At 49.2% G+C, this 20,871-nt stretch overlaps 1 protein-coding gene across 6 annotated transcripts in view; it reads right to left on the reverse strand.

The window, feature by feature from the left end:
• The window catches only part of APBA2 (amyloid beta precursor protein binding family A member 2), a 246,272-nt gene that overhangs the window by 119,329 nt on the left and 106,072 nt on the right, over window positions 1–20,871 (reverse strand). For 4 of the 6 annotated variants that reach the window (XM_032391287.1, XM_032391284.1, XM_032391282.1 and 1 more), the window contains exon 3: window positions 6,078–6,131. The exons of 1 other annotated variant lie outside the window; for it this stretch is intronic. The gene's annotated coding sequence lies outside the window, so the exon portion shown is untranslated. The remainder of the gene's footprint in view (window positions 1–6,077; window positions 6,132–20,871) is intronic. One more of the 6 variants, XM_032391285.1, reaches the window with a different exon arrangement.

Here is a 20,871-nt window from a genome sequence, read left to right on the forward strand (position 1 = left end):
CTTGCCAGGAGGTGGGTAGTGCTCCCTCCCTGACCCCTGAGGCCAGGATACGGTCAATGACATGGCCTTCCTTGTAAATAAGGGTCTCTGCCACGGCTGGTAACAACCACAGGAGCCCTTCCACAGCCCAGGAGCCGAGCCAGGCACTTCTAAGTGCTAACTTTCACCTTGAGAGCCACCACGAAGGGCCGGTGGGCCACCACCATTTTCCCCTGCAGACTGACCCAAGGACATTAAGTGATTTGTCCAAGAAAGGAGATGAATCTGTGGCGGCTCCAGATTCCATGAAAGCAAAACTCGTGCTCTGCCACAATAGAGGAGACCCCCACAGGGTTCCTCTGGAAGACTTAAGGAACGGTTCCATAAACATAGATGTTGTTTGTCAACCAGTCCAAGCACGAGCTACGGTATAAAAATTGTTCTGACTCCCATTAGCATTTCCTGGTGTATCTAGAAGCACATGTGGTCCAAATCAATTTGGAAAATGATGAGTTAAACAGAATTAAGTAAGTTATTTTCTTGCAGGACTTCAAAAGGCCTTTACTATGGTGCTTTGGGACTTTCCAAGAGGGGGCAGTACGCACAGCGTGTCCCCAGCCTGTTCTGAATGCGGATTACTATTTTCAGGAACATCTCCTGGGACTCCAGAGAACACAGTTTGAGAATGCCAGCTTACACGCTCATGTAATTAATTAGAACTGGGTCTAATTAATTAGATCTGAATATCATTAATAACAAGTTACATACAGTAACGGCTAACTTCCTTCAATTTAATCACACTAATTATGTTGGGCTCAACCTAGTAGCAGCTCATCGTGCTATTTTCTTAACACATTTTTCATCTTTTAAAAAAGGTGTTGATGAAATTTTTTCTCTCTTAACGTGCAACTTAAAAAAAAAAAAAAAAGTTAGGTGTCAGAGCAGGCATTTTCAAGTATTTGAAGACACACATACCAAGGCTGAAAGCAAATCATAATGGCTAGCTCCACCTCCCTGTGCCTCTCCAGGGAAGGACACCAATAATATTGGGGAGCTATTATTACATGTCACGTACTCTCCATCCATGATGTGGTTCATCCTCACAACCACCCCCAAAAACCATGAGTCCCCATTTATGGATAAGGACAATGAGCTTCTGGAAGTTCAAGAAACCAGAGCTACATGATGATCACAGCCTTCCGGAACATCTACTATCCACAAGGCACTGGGCTGGACATTGTGATGGGTGCAGAACAAGTGGGCTTGCAGGTCCACAGAGAGATCAGCAGCAAGGCAGGAAAGCACCAAGCAGGCTCACATGGGGTTTAAAGGTCCAACCAAGGCCCCAGAAAGGATGGCCCATGAGCCTTGTCTGTCAAGATGGGGAGAAGCACACAGAAGAGAAATCGGCTACACAGAGCCAAAAAAAGGACCCATGGAGACGCTGCTGTTGAAACAACAGGGCAGAGCAGTGTGCAAAAGCCTGGCTTGTTCAGCCAAGATACAGAAACAACCCAAATGTCCATCAACAGATGAACTGATCAAGAAAATGAGGTATATATGTACAAGGAAATAGTATTCAGCCTTTAAAATGAAGGAAATCCTTCCATTTGCAACACCACAGATGGACATGGAGGATATTATGCCAAGTGAAGTAAGGCAGTCACAGAAGGACAAATACTGCATGATTCCTCTCATATCTAAAGTCCTCAAAGGTACAGAAGTAGACAGTAGAATGGTGGTTGCCAGGGGCTGAGGGGAGAGGGAAATGGGGAGCTGCTGAATAGGTGGAAAGTCTCAGTTATGCAAGACGACTAAGTTCTAGAGAACCGCTAGGAACCATAACACCCACAGTTAACAGTAAAGTACTGTGTACTTCAAAAAATGTTTAAGAAGGTAATCTCAGGTTAGGTGTTCTTACTACAAACCAAACAAAAAACAAAGGGACACAAGGAAACTTTGGGGAGGTGATGAGTTCATTACCTGAATCGTGGTGACAGTAACATGAGTGTATGCATATGTCCAAACTCACCAAACTGTATACATGATGTGCAGTTTGTTTGTTTTTTTTTTGTTTACCAGTTATACCTCAATAATGCTGGGAAGAAAAAAAAAAAAAAGTCCTAACCATTTCAATGATGAGACGAATGCAGAACCACTTATAAAAAGGTGAGCGTCAGAAGCCAGGAGTTCCAGCTGAGTTAGAGGATTAGCTAGTAAGTAGGAGCAAGATCACCCTGCCAGAGGGACACACAACACAAGAGCAGAGAGGTTTGTGTGGGCATACAGCGAGGTGTGGCACAGACCCTCTTCTTTTATCAACTTTCTCAAATGCGCAGGAGTAAGTGTAGAGAGTAACATAACAAACATCCATGAGTACACCCTTCAGGCTTCCCCAACATTATCATCCCCACTTCCTTCTTCTTCATATTATTTGCTCGTTTTTTCAATTGCGTTGTCTTTTTCCTAATTGATTTGAAAGAGTTCCTTATACAGACAGAATGCTAATCCCTTACAGTAAATGCATCTCAGATATTTATTCTAGGTAGTAATTTGCTTTAAACTTTATATAGTGTCTCTGCTCTTAAAGAAGTTGCTAATATTGGTGTTTAATTAATCAGTTTTTTCTGTGGCTGTGTGTGTGTCTTACCTTGTCCTACCTCAAGGGCATACAGAAAATCTCTTCTATACATTTTAATACCTTTCCCTTCATTGTCGTTAATTCTGTTGGCATCTACTTGTGTGTATGATGTGAGGTAGGGATCTCATTTTATCTTTTCCCACGTGGACAACCAGTTGCCCTACATCACTTCGCACCTGATCAATAACATATCTCTGCCACCTCCTGGGTTCCTGTGCATGTGAGAGTTTGCTATCAGGCTCACTATCCTGTCCCATCCTCCCTACACAAATATCACACAATCTTAACCATAACGTTCCATCAGGAATCTTACCACCTCACCCTTATGCCAGCTTCCCCTAACATTCCAGCATTGTGTTTTCTTTTAAGGTCTAGTAGCTGGGAATTTCACTGCCTTCTTTGGAGCTTATACTTTAGAATCATTCTTGGTCAGATTTTGCATAGCACTTTTACGTGCAAGAGCATGCAGACATCATGGCAGGGAACCATTTTCACAAACGCAACATCTTCTAACTTCACAGATTTTCTGAGACTTCCCATGATTTAAACATAGCTTATTAATTCTCCCACCATTTCTTCAGGAAATCACTAGTTGAATTTATATACAGTTGGCCCTTGAACAACATGGGTTTGAACTGTGTGGGTCCACTTATATGTGGATTTTTTTTAAATAAATACACTACAGTACTGTAAATGTAGTTTCTCTTCCTTATGATATTCTTAAAAACATTTTTTTTAATCTAGCTTATTATAAGAATACAATATATAGCACATATAACATAAAAATATGTATTAATCAAATGTTTATGTTATCAGTAAGGCTTCCAGTCAACAGTGGGTGATTAGTAGTTAAGTTTCTAGGGAGTCAAAAGTTATACGCAGATTTTCACCTATGCGAGGGTCGGTACCCCTAACCTCCCATTATTCAAGGGTCCACTGTGATTACAAGTCACACATCCTGTAGGGTTGATATCATAGGACAGTGAAGCCAAGGATTTCATTCTCCCAGGAGGGAAAATTAGAACACAGCCCCAAACTTTTACAGTAAGTGGAAGCATATTCACCAAGCTATTCTGTGAGGAGATGCCAGGCACAAACTCTGGGTATTAGTATTCTGATGTTACAGAAGGGTTCATTTGCAGTAGAAAAAAATAAATAAACATGGGTCTCTTCTCTCTGCAGCTCTCCTCACAGAGATTCATTCTAGCATAATTGACATTTAAAAATATCCATCTCATTGCCACTTTTCTCTCACAGAAGAAATATGCTTTTCTGCGGGGAAGCTGTAGAGAATTGTGATGAGCATATTCACTTAAATGGCAGTCCCATTACACCACAGATGGGTGAGTGCAATTGAAAGAGAGCGAGACGGCCTGTCTATTGCAGCTGATTTTGATACTCTAATAGGATTTCAGGATACATAAAGATCCCACTAGGTCTTTTTTGGGCTCAGGAGAAAAAAATACCTTATATCTTAGAGGCACACATAGAATTACCCTGCGGCTCCATCAGAAGACAATGACAACCCCAATTTCATTCAGATAAACTTCAAGAAGCCAATTTCACGGTGGACAGTTCCTCGAGGACCGACTGACCGCACTGGCTCTTTGACCTGGGCTCCCAGAAGAACAGAATTTCACTGCAGTTTATGAGACCCCTTCCCCATAAGAACCTCTCTCTTTACAAGCTATCCCTGCTGCCAGTTACACACGAAATCTTCTCCCTTCCCAGACTCCCCCAAAACTCTTCAGCATTGTCACAGCTGAGGGCAGGTGACGCACCTCCTGTATTTGAGGCTGACAAATGTTTACGAGTCTAAAATCAAAAGGCCTCGGGATGGAAAAGGCCTCGCTGAGAGCACAGAAGTAAATTCATAAACTTTAAAGACCAACAACCGAGGTCAAGTTCAGAAAAATGCTCATTTATTCTTATGCCCAAACGTATTACAAGTCAAGCAGTTCCTCTGACATTTCACCCTCTGCTTCCTTGGATAGGGGTCAATTGTTCTAACTCTTAAATGTCTTATGAATGTGCCCCCCTCCCGACCCCCAAAGCCACCGCAGAATCCATCCAGGACATCTATGACAAGAACACCCCCCAATACGATAGGAGGTGAATTCTACCTGTGCACAACACAGGGCTCGTGGGGGGCTACCTACGCCAAGGACAGAGGCTGCATTAGAAATTGAAATAAACGCAGCTGCCTTGACTTACAAAAGAAGGCTCTTTCAGTAACCCTAAACAGCAGTCCCTGCGTCCTTCTACCATCCCAGAGGCAAGACAGTGGTTTGAGACCCAGGTCTTGATGCTCCGGTGTCCCAACCCTGCCCCTGCTGGTCTTCATCTTTATCCTCAGAATTGGCACAGAGCTTCCCCACTGGGATACCCCAAATCTTCCTCTCCTTTGGAAGTCCCCAGGCCACTACACTCCCCTGCATATGACGCTCTGGATTGCTGACCACGGGCGCTGCCCTATCCAAGCCCAGCAGTGCTCCGTCCCACGGATGCATAAAAACCCACAGAATCCATCAGAAGCTCAGACTGGCTCTGGCATCAAGACACAGAGACCACTCCTGGCTCGGCTTCCTCACCTCCAACAACAGTCTTCTCTCCACGCTGCTCTCCAAACATACCCCATCTCCTACACCAGCATCCCCACAACGGAGCCACTGGGGAATCTTTGGTCCAGGAGAAAGAGCACCTACGCATCTTCAGTCAGAACACATCTCCTACAAGTGTCCCATGTACTAGGCACTCAGGGGGCACCTGGGCTACAAAGACCTGTGCAAATCTGCTGCTGTAGGTCCTACCGACAAGAGCGAGCCAAGTGCCAACCGTGGGCCAGTGGGATCAGGACAACCTAGCTTCACCCGCGGGGCAACATCAACACGAGCCGTCCCTCATCCCTGAGCAGCTTAGAAGGGCTCTTTCTGATCCAAGTTAGATTCTTCCTCTCAGTGTCCTGATATTTCACGGGGGTGCATTTCTAGTTAGACTCGCAACGTTGCCCGAGTTTGATAGTGAAAGGTTGTACATAGTGTTTATCTAGCTATTTTTGATATAAATTGGAATCGAGGTAGGAGGTACACAAAGAAGTGCCTGAATCCAGTGACAACTATGGTTTTCAGAAGCACTAGTATAGTGAGGAGGGGACTCGGGGGGGGGTGTTGCTGTTGTTTTGGGGGTGGCGGGAAGAAGGGTCCATTCCAGGCAACATTAGTGCCCCGCAGAGAGCCCAGTGCCCACGGGCTCCTTGGTTGTGAATCAAGCCCCAGCCTCACACTCCCTGTGTACAGACTACCACTGAATCACACATCCACAGCTTCCCAGGAAATAAAGAACTGTGGCAAATGCCCAGTTCCACCTGAAATGTAGCATCCCTCGAGTAAAACAATTCCATTTCACACATGTCCGAAGCAAAACCTCACTCCATGCAAGGCGACCTCATATTTCTTACCGAAAACAAGTGGTTTGGTAATGGCCCCCAAAACCTTCTGGTGACGAAATCTTTCTGGAATAAAACAGAAGGAAATAGAGGAAGTTACTTGGGTTTCCAAAAAGACACGGGTGTTCATACAGAGCCCTTCCAAGCATAGACATTTGAATGAGTGAGAGGTTTTGAATTACCTGTAAAAGTGACCCGATTATAATTCTAATGAGATGATCACAAATTACCAGAAACAAATAATTAAAATGTTTCGTTAGCCATTCCTCACATAATTATTGCCTTAAGAACGTCGTGTTGGGCAAATAAAGCAATGGTTTGTGTATCACTCTGGAAGGAGAGACTATCCGCATTTTAATGAAGCGCCTCAAAGCCCTCATGAATATGTATTTCCCCACAACAAAGCTTGACCCCACGAGTGTGCAGAGCCGGTATTCTGGGACACTTTCAGAGGGAGGTGGGTGTGCCTATGGGAGCTGGAGGGGGGTGAAGAGAGATTAAAGCAAAGAGAAAGAAAAGCGGGCCACCGTGCATTTCCTCTGTCCAAGTCCACAGCCCTCACCGTTCCTCTTGGGCAAGGAGGGTTCACAAAGAGAACAGAAAAGAGGCCATCAGGTTTCACACTCCTCTTGGACAGCGAAAGCTTTGCAGATGAAAGCTCAAGATGAAGTCTGATATATTCTGTGTTCCATGGCTCAAGGTGAGGCCCTGGGTTGGATCAGGAATTCAAGGTGGGGGAAGCAGATGGTCAGAGAGCGGGAAGCCTGGGGTGGTGCAAGAGGAGGGGGATTTCTTGGTCTGAAACATCACATCCAAATTCCTCTTTTTCCCAATATAAAACAGCATGTTAACTATACTGGAATTTAAATTAAAAAGAAAAATGCTCTTCTCCCTCCAATTTGGCTAAAGACACAAGGCATTATAAAGGAATGTCTTTGTTCCTTTCAAAACCACACCAATGGCAGCCTCCTCCCTGGGGCCTCATCGGCTGGGAACAGAAGGTCTAAGAGCATTTCATGAATAGCCGTGCTGGCTGGACAGTTCACCTTCAGTCTGGTCCCAGGGTCTGAAGTCACAGGGATGACATCATTCTTCGGGTAAGGTACTAGGGGCTTGGCTCTTGGCACAGGCAGACAAAGCCTTCTACTTTATCACAAAAGTCTAACCTGGACCCAGTGTTGACTTTCTTTTAATGAGAGTCACTCTCATTTCCCTAGACAGACATTTCTAACCGTGGGTTTTAATCACGGAATTTGGGGGAGTTCCCTGCCACCCCAAACTGACCCACTGCAGAAGCCTCTAGTCCAGACATTTAAAAAAAGGATTGGCTCTCCCTTAGAAGGCTGAAGATGCTTTCATTCTGACCAAGCCGTTTGTATATCTGTAATCTGCTTGCCTCTGCTCAGGGGGAACTCAGCATCCACACAGTTGTCCAATTTCTTCCAAAGGTATGGTGCTTCTCTTGCCTTTCCAATGCCTTTACACCATCGGCCCGTTTCATCACATGTAAAGCATGGACAGTAAGATCAATCTCAAAGGTGGCTGGGAAGGTGAATGCCACAGATACCCCAAAACACTGCCTGGGAACCCATTAGCATCGAACAGTATTTCCTTCTTTACCCCCAAACCCCACCATCCCAGGACCTCCAAAAAGAAGTGATGTCAGGGTCAGTGCACACACTAAATGCTGCATCCAGAGGCAAGAACACTTCCCTAGTGGTCCTAAGACAGGGCCTCAATTCCTTACTCTGTTACAAGTTGGCTCTATGGACTCAAGCAGGTCAGTGAGAAAGACCTCTGTCCTCTTCCAGAATCCCCTACTCCAGCTCTGGGCAATTTTGACCACGAGGACTGCAGGGAAAAGCCCAGAAGCCCTGGACTACCAACACAGGCTAGAATTCTCCCCACATGTCCCCCATGTTCTCACCTCCCCTTCTCAGGTCCACAGCCACCTGCATTGCCCAGAGCCACGGTGGGCCTATGGAAATGACCACGTGCCCACCCATTTCCTCCCATCCCAGAAGCACCTCGGGGAAACTCAGAGCTAGTCTGGGCTTTCCGGCCTTGGAGGTGAGGCCTGCCCCGTTGCTCTACCTGGAGGAAGGAGCCACAGTTCTTCCTCTGCCTGCCCTCAGCCTGCGAGTCTCTCAAAAGGACAAGAGTCTCATTCATCTGTAGCCTGAGCATCCCCCAGAAGCTCCACACAGATTCCCCACAAAGGCACAGAATCCTCAAGCTGCCTTGGAAAAAAGGGCAGAGCTGTGCACTTTACATAACGCTTTTCCATAGGAGGAAACAGGCCCACATCTTAACTCAATTTAGAATCGGTTTTTAAGCGTCTATTTATAGGCATCACACAAGTACCCCTTGTGGATGGTGGAGGAATCAGGGCTCTGGGCTCTGGTCCACCACTACTCATTAGCATTCTTTTCATGTTTGTCTTCTCTAATTTCCCCAGCAGCATTTTAACTCAATAGCAAGGTCACCTACCACTTGGACCCAGCACCACTTTCCATTTCCTCCAAAGAAAAATATGAATTTTCTTGGCCATGCAGCAGTGCCCTCTCCCCGCCCTCTCGGGGTCCCTCGCTTGCGTTGGCAAAAGCAGGGTTGTGTTATTCTTAGTGAGCTGTGTTTCTGGACAGACGGTTCACCTTCAAAACACCAACAAAGTCATGAGCGCAGAGCCCTGGGAAGGCACTTGGGGGTCAGCTGGTCCCTGCTGGCCCTGAGTCCCCCACCTGGCCAGGGATACCCAGGGAGAGCCTGCTCCCGTTCCAGCAGCCAGAATGAACACAGAGAAGCACCGACACTTCGGAACAACCCAGTCTTCTCTTCTCGGCCGTGTACGGCCTGGCCGTTCCTACTTCTACCAAACACACGTCCCCATCCTCTTTCTAGCCTCTCTGGAGGCATCAAGGGCCGCCAGGTCCCTTCCCCTGTTTCTCTTGGCTACTAGTGATCGGACAGAAATCCCAGAGCCTGCTCTTCTTCTGGTAATGCACAGCCATTTTTGGAATAATCTCCTCATCCTTATCAAGCCCCAGGCTGGCAATGAAGTCCACAGGTCTCCCCATAAGATGTAAACACTCCACTTTCCAAGTTGCTGGCCCACCCACAAGTTATTTGGGGGGAGTAGGAGGGTGGCTTATCCTGTATTCCAGCTTCCCAGGGGAGGCGGGAAATACAAAGCCATAGGAACCTGGGAGATTCCACGAAGGCTCCTTCTGTCCGCATGCTGACGACCGGATTCTCCGGGGTCCAGAGACCCCAGGCCCTTGGAACCAGTACAGAAGGGAAGGCGGGCCCTCGCCTGGGCCACTGAATCCACAGCAGAATTCAGGCACAGAGAACACTGCTCCCCCAGCCCTCCAGCTGCCTGACTTGAAAATACCATGCGGCTCGGCTCTCCTACGACTACTGTTGCCGAGGCAGGCGGCTGGTACTCGGTGTCAGGATTAATTAGCTTTCTCACAGGATGCCCACCACAACTGCCGCTGTCGGTTCTCTGTTATTCAACATGCACATCTCTGGCAATCAACTGGAGCTCTGATCACACCGAGCCTTTGAAAGGCTCTTGGGAGGCAAACAGAAATCCAAAACATGGCTTCGAGTGGACGGTTCATAAATCTGCTGCTCACCTTTGATATTAGGCCAGGGGAGGCGGTGGGAGGCCCCAACTCCACAAGCCATCCTCGGGGCCCACTAGCGGCCCGCATGGTTGGGGAGAGGGCCCCCGAGGCAGGAAGCCCCTGAGGCGAAGAGAACTTCCACGGGCCCTGAGAGAGTAGCTCAAGCAAGCCTCCACCCAGAGCTGAAGAGATGGGCCCTGCAGCACGGACGGTGCTGGGCCAGGGGACACGCGGGTCACAACCAGACTTTATAAGCACTTTTTCTGGGCAAAGCGAAGGCAACACTCACAGTCAGATGGGCTCCCAGGCCTGGAAGCTGCCCTGGGAGGAAGCCTGGCCCTGAGGCAGACAGAGGTGGACGTGTCCAGGGCCGAGGCAGGAAGTGTGCCTGGAGGCCAGAAGGCTGATCTCACAGGCTAACCAAGTGGCCAGGGACCTGCACGGCGGAAGCACGTTTCCTGGAAGCAAATAGGCAACCCTGTGCTTTATAAGAGGCTGGGCCCTGGGCACATGGGTTTAGGGCTGTGGCTGGATCGTAGAATAAGTAGAATTTGATGAGCAATAAGGACCCAGATTCAGTGAAATGCTTGCCGATGGAAGAGTCGGGCCACACTGAGCAGAGGGTCTGGGATAGGGCTGGGAAGGGTCTGCGCAGAGCACCATGGCCAGAATGATGCACCGTGTACCCAGCTCGGGCATGGTTCTTTCTAGTACCAGCCCGGTGGCTGCAGCCGGCACCGAAAGCCAGGTGCTCACGGGGCTGTCAGTACCTCTGCGTGATGGAGAGCTTGGAATAGGAGTTCACACTCCCGTGGCCTTCATGGGCCAGCCCAGGGGGCCATGGAGCTCATCTGCACTGCGCTGCCTACCAGAGGGGAACAGGCAGCCAGCAGAGGTCAGCATCTGGCAGAGAAGCTGCCGCAGGAAAAGGCCTCCTGGGACCTGGTACTATAGCTCCGCCAAGCTGCCCCTGGGGGATGCAGCATGAGTAGCCCAGCGTCCCCACAGGTATGGCTGGAACCACACGGTAGGATTTTGTGGGGGTGTGGATCCCCCAGGTTTACCGTGGGGCTGGGGCAGGGGTTCTGCTGTTTCCTGATGGGAAGGACTCACCGGGACAGTGCTCAGTTGGGCACAGCAGGGTCATTCCAAGGGAAAGAAAGAGGGCCCTTAGGAAACATTTCGAGTACTGGTCACAGACCAATTATAGTAGGGAAACAGGGGTTGGGCTCAGAGAGGGGCTCCAGGTCCTCAGAGCCATATAAACAGAAAGGATGCAGCCCAGGTTATGGGGGAAGGGGCCAGGGGAGCAGTGATGGGGAAGTTGGGGGATCTTCCAGCTTGAGTGGACACCAATGGGCTGTTTACAAGTAAAAATCTTAAAATTCTGAAAAACTCAGTCCCCTAGCTAGCTGGGTAAAGTCTTCAAACACTAATAACTCTATTTATAAACACCAGTATGTATTATTCTTCTCCTTCTGGGAAGAAAGCTGCATCTTTAGAATAAAGAGCTCAAACCGTGAAACTTTCTTTTGAGCAAATGTTTTGGGAACAAACTGGATTTAAAAATCCATCTTCAAAGGTCTCAAAGTTTCAAAAACTGTTTCGTTTGAGAAGGGGACTTCTAAAAACGCTATTAAAAATACATCATTATTAAGAGAAACACACAAACTGCTACCAATGAAATGGTCAAAACTCTCCATTCTTGGAAGCTTATCTTTCAAAGTCTGGAGGTGACCAGCCACGGAGGAAGCGTCACATTCTACCACCAGACTCCTTGGTTGGGGAAGACCCTCACTCCCTGCTCCAGATTCCAATGCAGAGACTATTTATCCCTGATCAGTTTCCTGAATGGGGACTGTTCTTTGAAGGTGATTATTTGTTTCCTGTCCATGGGGACTATGAGGCCACACTGATGGCAGATTTGGGGGTAGAGACATGGATCATTTCGATCCACTTCAAAACCTAAAAATTTGAACCCAAACTGGCTCTAACGTCCACTATCGCCAACTTAGTTTTTCTGCATTTGCTTTTATGTAAAATCATCTGAGGCTCTACCAAGTGAACCCAAGAGTTCCTTACAGCAGTGTTGAGCTAATTTATTAATGTTGGGGTTGAAACTAAAGGTGCCCTGATCCAGCCGCGCTGTAATCTCAATAGATCTGTCCTTGAGCGCTCCGTGGACAGAATCACGGCTCCCAGGGATCTTCTTAGCCGAGGTGTTTACACTGTAACATCTGACATATTTCTCTGATGATTCTCCATATTAAACCAGTCTTGTGTTTGTTTGGAGTTCTCGCCTGGCTCTGGGGAACAAGAGGACAGTGTAACGCTGAGGGATGAAAATCAGAACGCGGTGCCAGGACTGTCCCCGTTACAGCCAGAAGTGGTGTCTTAAGAGGCAAGGGTGAAGGGCAAAGGAAGGGCTGGTGGGGCGGGCTCAGGCAGGTCTACGCTGACCCCAGGGATGGAGGGGAGGGTTCAGAGGAGCCTTCCAAGCCTGCATCTGCCAGGCTCACCTCATTGTTATTCTCTCCCAGGCAAATGAGGCTTCTATTTTTGCTGCGAGGAGTCTGCTGCCTTCCAATTCCCCGCTGCGTCCCCTGGAGGGAGGCGGGGATTTCATGTTCTCTTCAGGCAGCTCAGGGATGCGGAAGGGAGGGTCATCTAGATGGCTGAGAGCCAGAGAGAAGCAGTGCCTGCCAATCTTATCAAATGAGGACACGGTGCTCAAGAAAGCTCCGGGCAAAGTGATGATGCATGTGCACGGTCTGATATGACCATGCAGGGCACATCAGGGTCTTTCTGGCCCATGTCACGCTTACTGTGACAGGCACTAACTATTTCACAGAGGTGCACCTTTTAATCCTCACAGCAGTGCTGTGAGGTAGCGAGGTTGTTGTCACCCCCATTTTACAGATGAGGAAACTGAGGCACACAAAAGTTATTAAGTGGTGTGCCTGAGGCCACACAAGAAGTTCTGGAGGTGGGGGCACCTGGGTGGCTCGGGCGGTTAAACGTCTGCCTTCGGCTCAGGTCATGATCCCAGCATCCTGGGATCGAGCCCCACGTGGGGCTCCCTGCTCAGCGGGGAGTCTGCTTGTCCCTCTCCCTCTGCCCCTCCCCCTGCTGGTGTGCTCTCTCTCTCTAAATATAAATCAATAAAATCTTAAAAAAAAAAAAAAAATAAGGAAGTTCTGGAGCTGGGACTTAATCCTGGCAGTGTGGCCCAAGAAATTTCATTGGGAGGAAAAAATGGGGAAAGATACTTATAATATATAAATCAGATGAAGGATTAAATGATCGATAAGAAAATTCAAAACAAGGAGCAAAAGGTATGAACCTTTTGCTGAATAATTATACTTTATATTTTACACCTTTATACTGCATAATTATTCAGTATTCACAGAATAATCAATACATAAAATAAATATACATAAATATATGAAAATAAATACATGAAAAGATGTTCAACCTTACTGGCAGGCAGAGAAATGCAAATTAAGACACCCCCCCTCCATAGAGACCACTTTCACCCAATCAGACTAACAAAAATTAAAAACATCTGACAACACCAAGTGGTATCAGGGAAAAAAAGGGGAAGGGGAACCCCCATGCCGCTGGTGGAAACATTCATTAGTAGACCCACTTGGGAAAACAACTCGGCCGCTTCTAGAAAATGTAAAGATTCATACATTTATCCCACAGCGATTCCAATTCTTGCTAAGTAGTCTAATCAAATCTAGCTCATGGTCACATAGAGACACACACACGAGTATTCATAACAGCCTTGTCTGTAGCAGCAAGAAACTGGAAACCATCTGAACACCTGCCAATGAAGAACAGATACAATGAATGCCACACAGCAGCAAAAAGGTATAAAGGACAGCTACACGTTTTCACATGGATGCAACGGGCAGATATAAAGTGAGGCAAAACAAAGGCAAGCTACAGAAAGAAAAACATACAATTTGATATCATTTACACAATGCTTAGAGACATGCAGAAATCATAGGTATATTGACTAATGCAGAAAATTAAAACACGCACCAAACTCTAATAGTAGTTACCTCTGCGTGGGAAACGGGGGGATGCAGTCAGGGAGGGGCCCCAGCTATACTGGTTAATGATGATGGTTTAAAATACGTCCACTGATTCTTTTCTACTCCCTTCAAAAGGTGGAGCCTAATTCCCCTCTCCCTGAAAGTGGGCTGGGCTTAGTAACGTGGGTCTAGTGAACAGAGTAAGGCAGAGGTGACGATGTGTGGCTAAGGAGACTAGATCATAAAAGGCACTGCAGTGTTCTCAAGACTCTCTCTTGGATCACTCACTCTGCGGGAAGCTGCCGCCATGTTGTGAGGACACTCAAGCAGCACTGTGGAGAGGCTCCATGCAAAAGAACTGAGGTCTCCCGCCCACAGCCACATGAAGTCATCTCGGACGTGGATCCTCCAGCCCCAGTTAAGCCTTCAGATGACTATGGCCCTCGCCCACATGTGGACCCTGAGACAGAATCATCCAGCCGAGCTGCTCCCAGATTCTGACCCACGGACTCCATGTGTGAGGTAATAATGAGGTATGCCACTGAGTTTTGGCATAATTGGTTACACAGAAGGTGATAACCGACATAGTAGTATTCTCTACTTTAAGTGGGTTGTGGGCACACAGGTGTTCAGCACATAATTCTTGTTACCTTTTTGTATGTCGAATATTTTATAATAAAAATTTAATCCAAAAGACTTGAGTTAGGTCCACATAGGTTAACAGTTGGAAACAGTGGATAGCAGAAGACAGGGAAACATAATAGGAAGGGGCTTCATCCTTCTGGGTGATCAGAGAATGGCTTCTCTCCTCAGGGGCATAAGGAACGTAGAAAAGCCCCATGTGGGCAGGAGAAGAGGAAGCAGAAGGATTTGTCCTATTAACATATTTAAAACAGGGAGTCCTTTTAGGCTAAGAGAGTGTGTCTGAGCCTGAGACGCTGACCGGCAGGGAGAGGGGGATGCCTGGCAGCACCCAGGGTGGCCCTCTTCCTCAACGACTCCTCCCGGGTCTTGAGGCCATCAGAGAAGGGCGGGGTTGCCCAGAAGCCAGGATCTGGACATCATCACGTCTCTCTCTCTCTCTCTCTCTCTGTCTCCCTCTCTCCTTCAGGTTCCAGATAAAGCAAATGTACATTCCTTGGAAGTCACTGAGCTGGTCAGGGTCAACTGATCCAGGAGAAGCAGTGAGAACCCGGTAAATCTGGCAGACCCAAGCTGTATCAGGATTCCCAGAGAACCACCGGAACCATTCCAGACCACTTATTGTCAATCCTCTTTAAGAGCCTAAATCCACCGTCTCACAACTGGTGCTATGTTCTACAATTTACTCATTCAAAGAACTACGTCCAAAATCCATTTTAATTGAAACAACCACTTTTCTCACTATGAAGTGACAGCTGAAGCAACAATAACGCTTAATATATTCCATGCTTGCCTGCTTTTTAAAAAAAAAGAAAGAGAAAGGAAAGAAAACACTGTCGAGAGGACAGAAGCGTGCAAGTCATGCTTGTAGTGCCGTCCTTTTGAGTCTGACTTGGGGAAGTGGCCACTGAGAATCCGGATGCACCTGTGCTTGTTCTCGTTCCTCGCCTCTCTGTGGCTGGCCCTGGCCAACAAAGGGAGGAAGAAGACGTGGTGAGAACGGGAAGGGGTGAGGGGAAACGTGGGCCGTGCTGGTGGTGCGGGGGAAAGCATCAGGGATGACGGCTACCGAGACGGCAGAGCCAGGGCCACACGGCATCCCAGCCAGAGCCAGCAGGAGACAGGGAGACAGCCAGGCTCCTGAGTCCAAGGCCCAACTTCAGGTCCCGCCTCTGCTTAGGAACTGTGACCACAGCATGTTCCCCCCACTGCTCTGAGACTTGGGCCCTGCATCAGACACAGAGAAGGCGAGAGGGGGAAGGGGGGCGCCTGGGTGGCTCAGTCGGTTAGGTGTCTGCATTCGGCTCAGGCCATGATCCCAAGGTCCTGGGATCCCCCCCACATCCACGTCCGTCTTGCTTCCCTGCTCAGCAAGGAGTCTGCTTCTCCCTCTCCCTCTGCTGCTCCTCACTGCTTGGGCGCTCTCTCTCTCATAAATAAAAAAATAAAATCTGAAAAGGAAAAAGAAACAGAGCAGGTCTCACAGGATCCTAAAGCTCCCTCAGTCCCTCCTTGGCCTTCAGGACAACACTCAGCCCTCACTGGGAGGAAATCAAGACAGAGGCCAACTCAGGGGAACTAGGGATGAGTGCTGGTGCAGGACTCAATAGCTCAGTGATCCTGAGCCTCAGTGTCCTCTGCTGTGAAATGGGGATAATAAGAGTCTCCCATAAACCTCCATCACAGGATTGCCATGAGGCTGACATGAGGTACCAGCAGGTACTCAGTGAGAAATACATGCCAACTCTTGTCATAAAGCCATTCAATTCCTGCTGCCCTGGGGCCGGCCCCACTCTCTCTCCCATCCATCCCCCAGCGCCCCAAGAAGGAACATATCAGGTACTTGTTTAGCGCCCACGTTGAGCCCCTCAGAGGGGGGACCCCAGACCCAGGTCAGCATTCATAGCACCCGGCACACAGGAAAGGTCCCACTCCCTGATTCCAGAACCCCCACCCAGGCCACCTCCACAGCCCCCAGCAGATATTCTTTCAGAGCCGGCAGCGCACCTCACACCAGAGCATGAGAGTCTGGGTGCCCTCCTAGGATGCGGCATTTTCAGAGACAAAGCTCACTAACCCAGAGGGAGGCAGGGGCCTGGGGCAGGTCAAGGGGTTCCTAGCACCACTTATACCTCAGCAGGACCCTGGCCCAGGGGTGCTGGCTGCAGAATGACTTGGGTGCGTTGGATCACAAAGTCCCTCTGAACTACTCTGAAACCCCTTCCTACACGTTCCCTGGGCCTGCACCCTCCCCAGTCACGGGTGTCCCAGAAGACAGGAATCTGTCTTGGGGGGCCTGGAGGGGGTCCTCCACCTCCTCCTCAGAGCTGCCCCCAGGCCCGGCCCCTCCAACCCATCCTGGCTTGCTCCCTCACTTGCTGCTGGTGGGGAGGGAGTCCCTGAGGTAATACTTCTCCTGGAGGTCACCAATTCACAGTACCACATACCCAGGGGGTTTCCATATCTATGACACACCAGCCTCTATGACAAAAGTCAAAGGTGAGTTTGGATTTTTTAAGTTTTCTAGAAAAGACTCTCAAAAATAATGTATCAGCAGAAGGTGAAAGGAACCAAAATTGCCAGGCATGGGCCCCCAAACTGAGTATCAGACAGGAATCCTTAACAGTGTCATCCGTGTCAACACTGAAACCAATTACTCCCCACACATACACCACCAATAAATAGCCTCTCATCTAGAAAAGAAAGGCAAGGAAATGATTTTCACTTTCAAAACAGGGCTCTCCTCAAGCGAGGATCGCCCTGCGTATCCCTCCGTACGCAGGAGCTAAAGGAAACACACAGGGAGATGGTGGCTGGGCTGGAAATGTCTGCAGAAATGTTTACACCCACCAAACCTCAGACCTCTGGCAGGTAACCCAAGCCCACTGGAAGTGGGAAGCAGCGTGGTCACCCCAGGGTCCATACCAGCGAATCCCCAGACAGCTTGCAGAGTGGAGACGTGGGTGGGCGACACGCAATGACTTGCTGTTTTACCAGCTTCCCTCCAACTCCAATAAACCCATGACCTTGAGATGTCAGGATCTTAACCACATACAAGGCCACCTTTGGTTTAATGATGCATTTCATTTTTACCTAATGATTACTACAACCTGGACTCATCACCGAGGCCGGTCGATTACCGAGGTCTCTCATTCTGCTTCTATGGGGAGGCTGGATACTGGCCCCAGACAGGCATGCAATGTTCCCAAGCAGCCTGGTAAAGAAGCTTGCTCTCAATACATCATCAGTGTGTCCTTCAGATGGCGGTGGTTGTCAGAGGCCTCTTGCTAGTCTCACTTTATCATAGTAATTTGCTGTTTTGTTTAGGTCCAACCTTATCAATTTATTTTCTCAAGACTGTTCTTTAAGACAGGACTACTGGGAGAACCAAATATAAATCCTCTACTGCCAAAGCAGGAATATACACAATCAGAATATTCTTACTAACCCCTTGAGATGAAGCTGATATAACAGAAGAGAGGGTTGTGAGAAAGAAACTGGACTCACGATAACAAGGCCAAGCTGCTAGATCAAGCCTTGCCTGAAACCATGCGTTCCAACTACACGAGAAAAAGTTTGTATTACCGTGAGATGGGTTTTCTGTTAGGTCAAGTGTCTTCATGGATGAGGAAACTGAGGCCCAGGGAGGTAACGTGACTCTGCCAGCCCAGAGAACAAGAGAATGAAAGCTCGGTTATGCCGCATTAAGTCCTGCCTTGTGTCAAAATCCTAGGCTGTGTTCATTGTGATTTACCCAAAATCCTTAATTCTTTACAAATGTGAAGACAGGTCAGATATCCAAGCCTTACACAATCAAAATCTAGCAGGAACTACATTTAACTCAACCAGATCTTTTGTACCTTCTCCAAAAGCAACAGGACAAGCCTAATCGGTCAGTGGGGATTCTACCGAACATACAATATAAACAGCACAATTTACATCTAACATTCCTGCACCATCTCCCTCTCTCAAAGATAGCTCTGACCCTGGCTCACACTTTTGTGCTTACAGAAAACGTCAAGGCGGTTTTCAGACAGAAATGTTCTCTTAATTAGCCTCATAAGTAGGCACTGCTCTGGTGATCAGCTGGCTACGTCTGTGTTGGTTTGCCTGCCTGCCTTCCTTCCTTCCTTCCTTCCTTCCTTCCTTCCTTCTTTCCTTCCTTCCTTCCCTTCCTTCCTTTCTTCTTCTGTCTCTCTCTCTCCTGTTCTTTTTCTTTGTTTCTGATACAAAGTTCCAAGGAAGGATCAGCAAAATCATGTCTCAACCCCACTGTCTGTGTATTTTAGACCCGAGAGTCCAGAGGTGGGTGACTTTCTCAGAGTCACAGCCTGGGGCCAAACGTACAAGGTCAGAGGACCCTGGGTTCATTCCACCCTACACGGAGCCTCCCTCCCCAGAAACTGTACCACAAAGAACGCCATCTGCTCAGCCAAGCCTGGTGACCAGAGGCAAGTCTGGCCTCTGCCCAGGACCTGGATGATGCCAGCTTCTAGCTGCCTGTGACCCCCACAGGCCTCCACAGAGCAGCCGTCCACACGGAGAGGAGCCCACACCTGGGGCACGAGCAGTGCCAGGGGATGAGGAACGTGCTCCAGAAGAGCTTTCTGCTTCGCAATGGCCCCACAGGAAAAGCCCACCAGCAGCAGGGCTGAAGGTTCTGGAAACCCACAAGAGTCACGAGCAACCTTGGGGAGCTGTGCCCCGAAGTCTCTGGAGTCTGCCTGCCCTCCATCAGAGTGCCTTGCCTCCCCTGAGGGGAGGAGCACACGGAGAGGGTATGTCTCCCCCTTCCGCGTCCCAGCTTTTCCCGGGTGAGGCCTTGGCGACACGCTCGTCCTATTTCTGAGACAAACAGGCCACTCGCTTTCTGCCTTTCTTGGCTATGTCACAAGGTGATGCTGGCCGCCGAAGCAGCAGGTGGGCCCCCCCCCCCCCCCCCCCAATGAAGAGCAAACCTCTCACCACCCTGAAGAGCGAAGGGGAGCCCTGCCCAGGTCTCGCCTGCTTGTGCCACACGTGAGCCCAGCCCAGGCCCCCGGCCACTGAGACAGTGTAGTGGCCCTCAGGTGGCATGGCTGTGGGCACCAGGGGTCTGGGCGTGAGGGTGGGGGTGAGGGTGGGCTCGGCCACCCTGACACACAGAGTGTACCCACCCACTAGTGTTCGATGGAAAAATGCACAGAACCAACAACACAAGGCCTGCTCCAAGAGGACATCCCGGGAAGGGCTCACGTGGTAAGGCAGGATTGTGCCCAAGACCGCCAAGGGAGGACCGACACTTGACGCCGTCATCTGCCCACAGGGACGGGAGGGGGTGTCAGGAGGATTCAGGAAGAAGAAATACTGGGCTCCCCCACAGGAGAAGAGTCCCCCCTCAATTTCCCATTCTGCACTCCCAGAGAAGCCATGCTTCCCTGAGAATGGCTGGTGGTCCCACAAAGCTGCAGGGCCCTGTAACCCCCGGGCGGGCTGCAAAGTACCAGGTGGGCACATCTAATGATGTCGGGAAGATCACGCGCCTGGCCAGGTAGGGGCCGACAGACTCCAAACACAACAAAGGCCCAAAGGAAATTCCTTTAGACACCGTTTGTTCTCACCATCGAGAGGAATGGACCAGGGCTCGGGAGGGCCACTTGCTGCTGAGGGATAAGGGGTGGGGGGCAGAGCAGAATGGCCAATGACAGAAGAGGGCCAGTGGAAGGAAAACTGGGGCCCGGGCAGGACCCACCGAGGAAGAGCCAAGAAGTGATCAGGAGAGGGGAGGGAGGTGTGAGGGGAGTCAGAGACCTGGTCTGAAAATGGGGGGTCCCAGGACCAGGCAGGAGGTGTGGATGGGAAGTTGAGGGCAGTGCACCCTGGCAGGTGCTCAGAGCTTTCCTCTCGAACTTCTAGAAACTTAGCAAGCTGCAACTACTGCTACCGCCCCAGACACAGTGAAGCCACAGTGGGTGGAAGGGGTCAGACCTGTAGGATTTTAAGATCTTAACGTCCCCTGATGTGTCAGGTGAACACCCCTTTGCTCTCATCGAATACTCTGGACCATTACGCAGTTCAGGCCCGAGGCTCAAGGTGTTTGCCATCCAACTCCTACTGGGAGCAGAAACCTCTCGACCACCTGCTACATTTCAGGTTGTAGAGAAGGAAAGCACAGGCCACTCCATTCCATGGGACAGGCCTGCCGACCCTCATAAAGGGACACGAACCTCACGTGGAGACCACAGAGATCCTCACGGCTGATGCTGTTACATCTCACAAGCTGCCAAAATAGCTTTTATGATTTAAAGGAAGGTGGGAAGACAGAATCTCCCTTATCGAACATTAGCAATCATGGCTTCCTTGTGTGGGCTCAGAATGGGCTTCATGGCCCAAGAGCTGGGCCGGAGGGGCCCATCATTAAAATACTCCAAGCACACTCCCAGGGAGTGAGTGCCACCTGCCCAGGGCGTGCAGGAAGCCCCATGGCTGTCCCCGGCCCCATTAACTTTG

This window comes from Phoca vitulina, unplaced genomic scaffold (genome assembly GCF_004348235.1).
Source record: "Phoca vitulina isolate PV1807 unplaced genomic scaffold, GSC_HSeal_1.0 scaffold61, whole genome shotgun sequence".
NCBI lineage: Eukaryota > Metazoa > Chordata > Mammalia > Carnivora > Phocidae > Phoca > Phoca vitulina.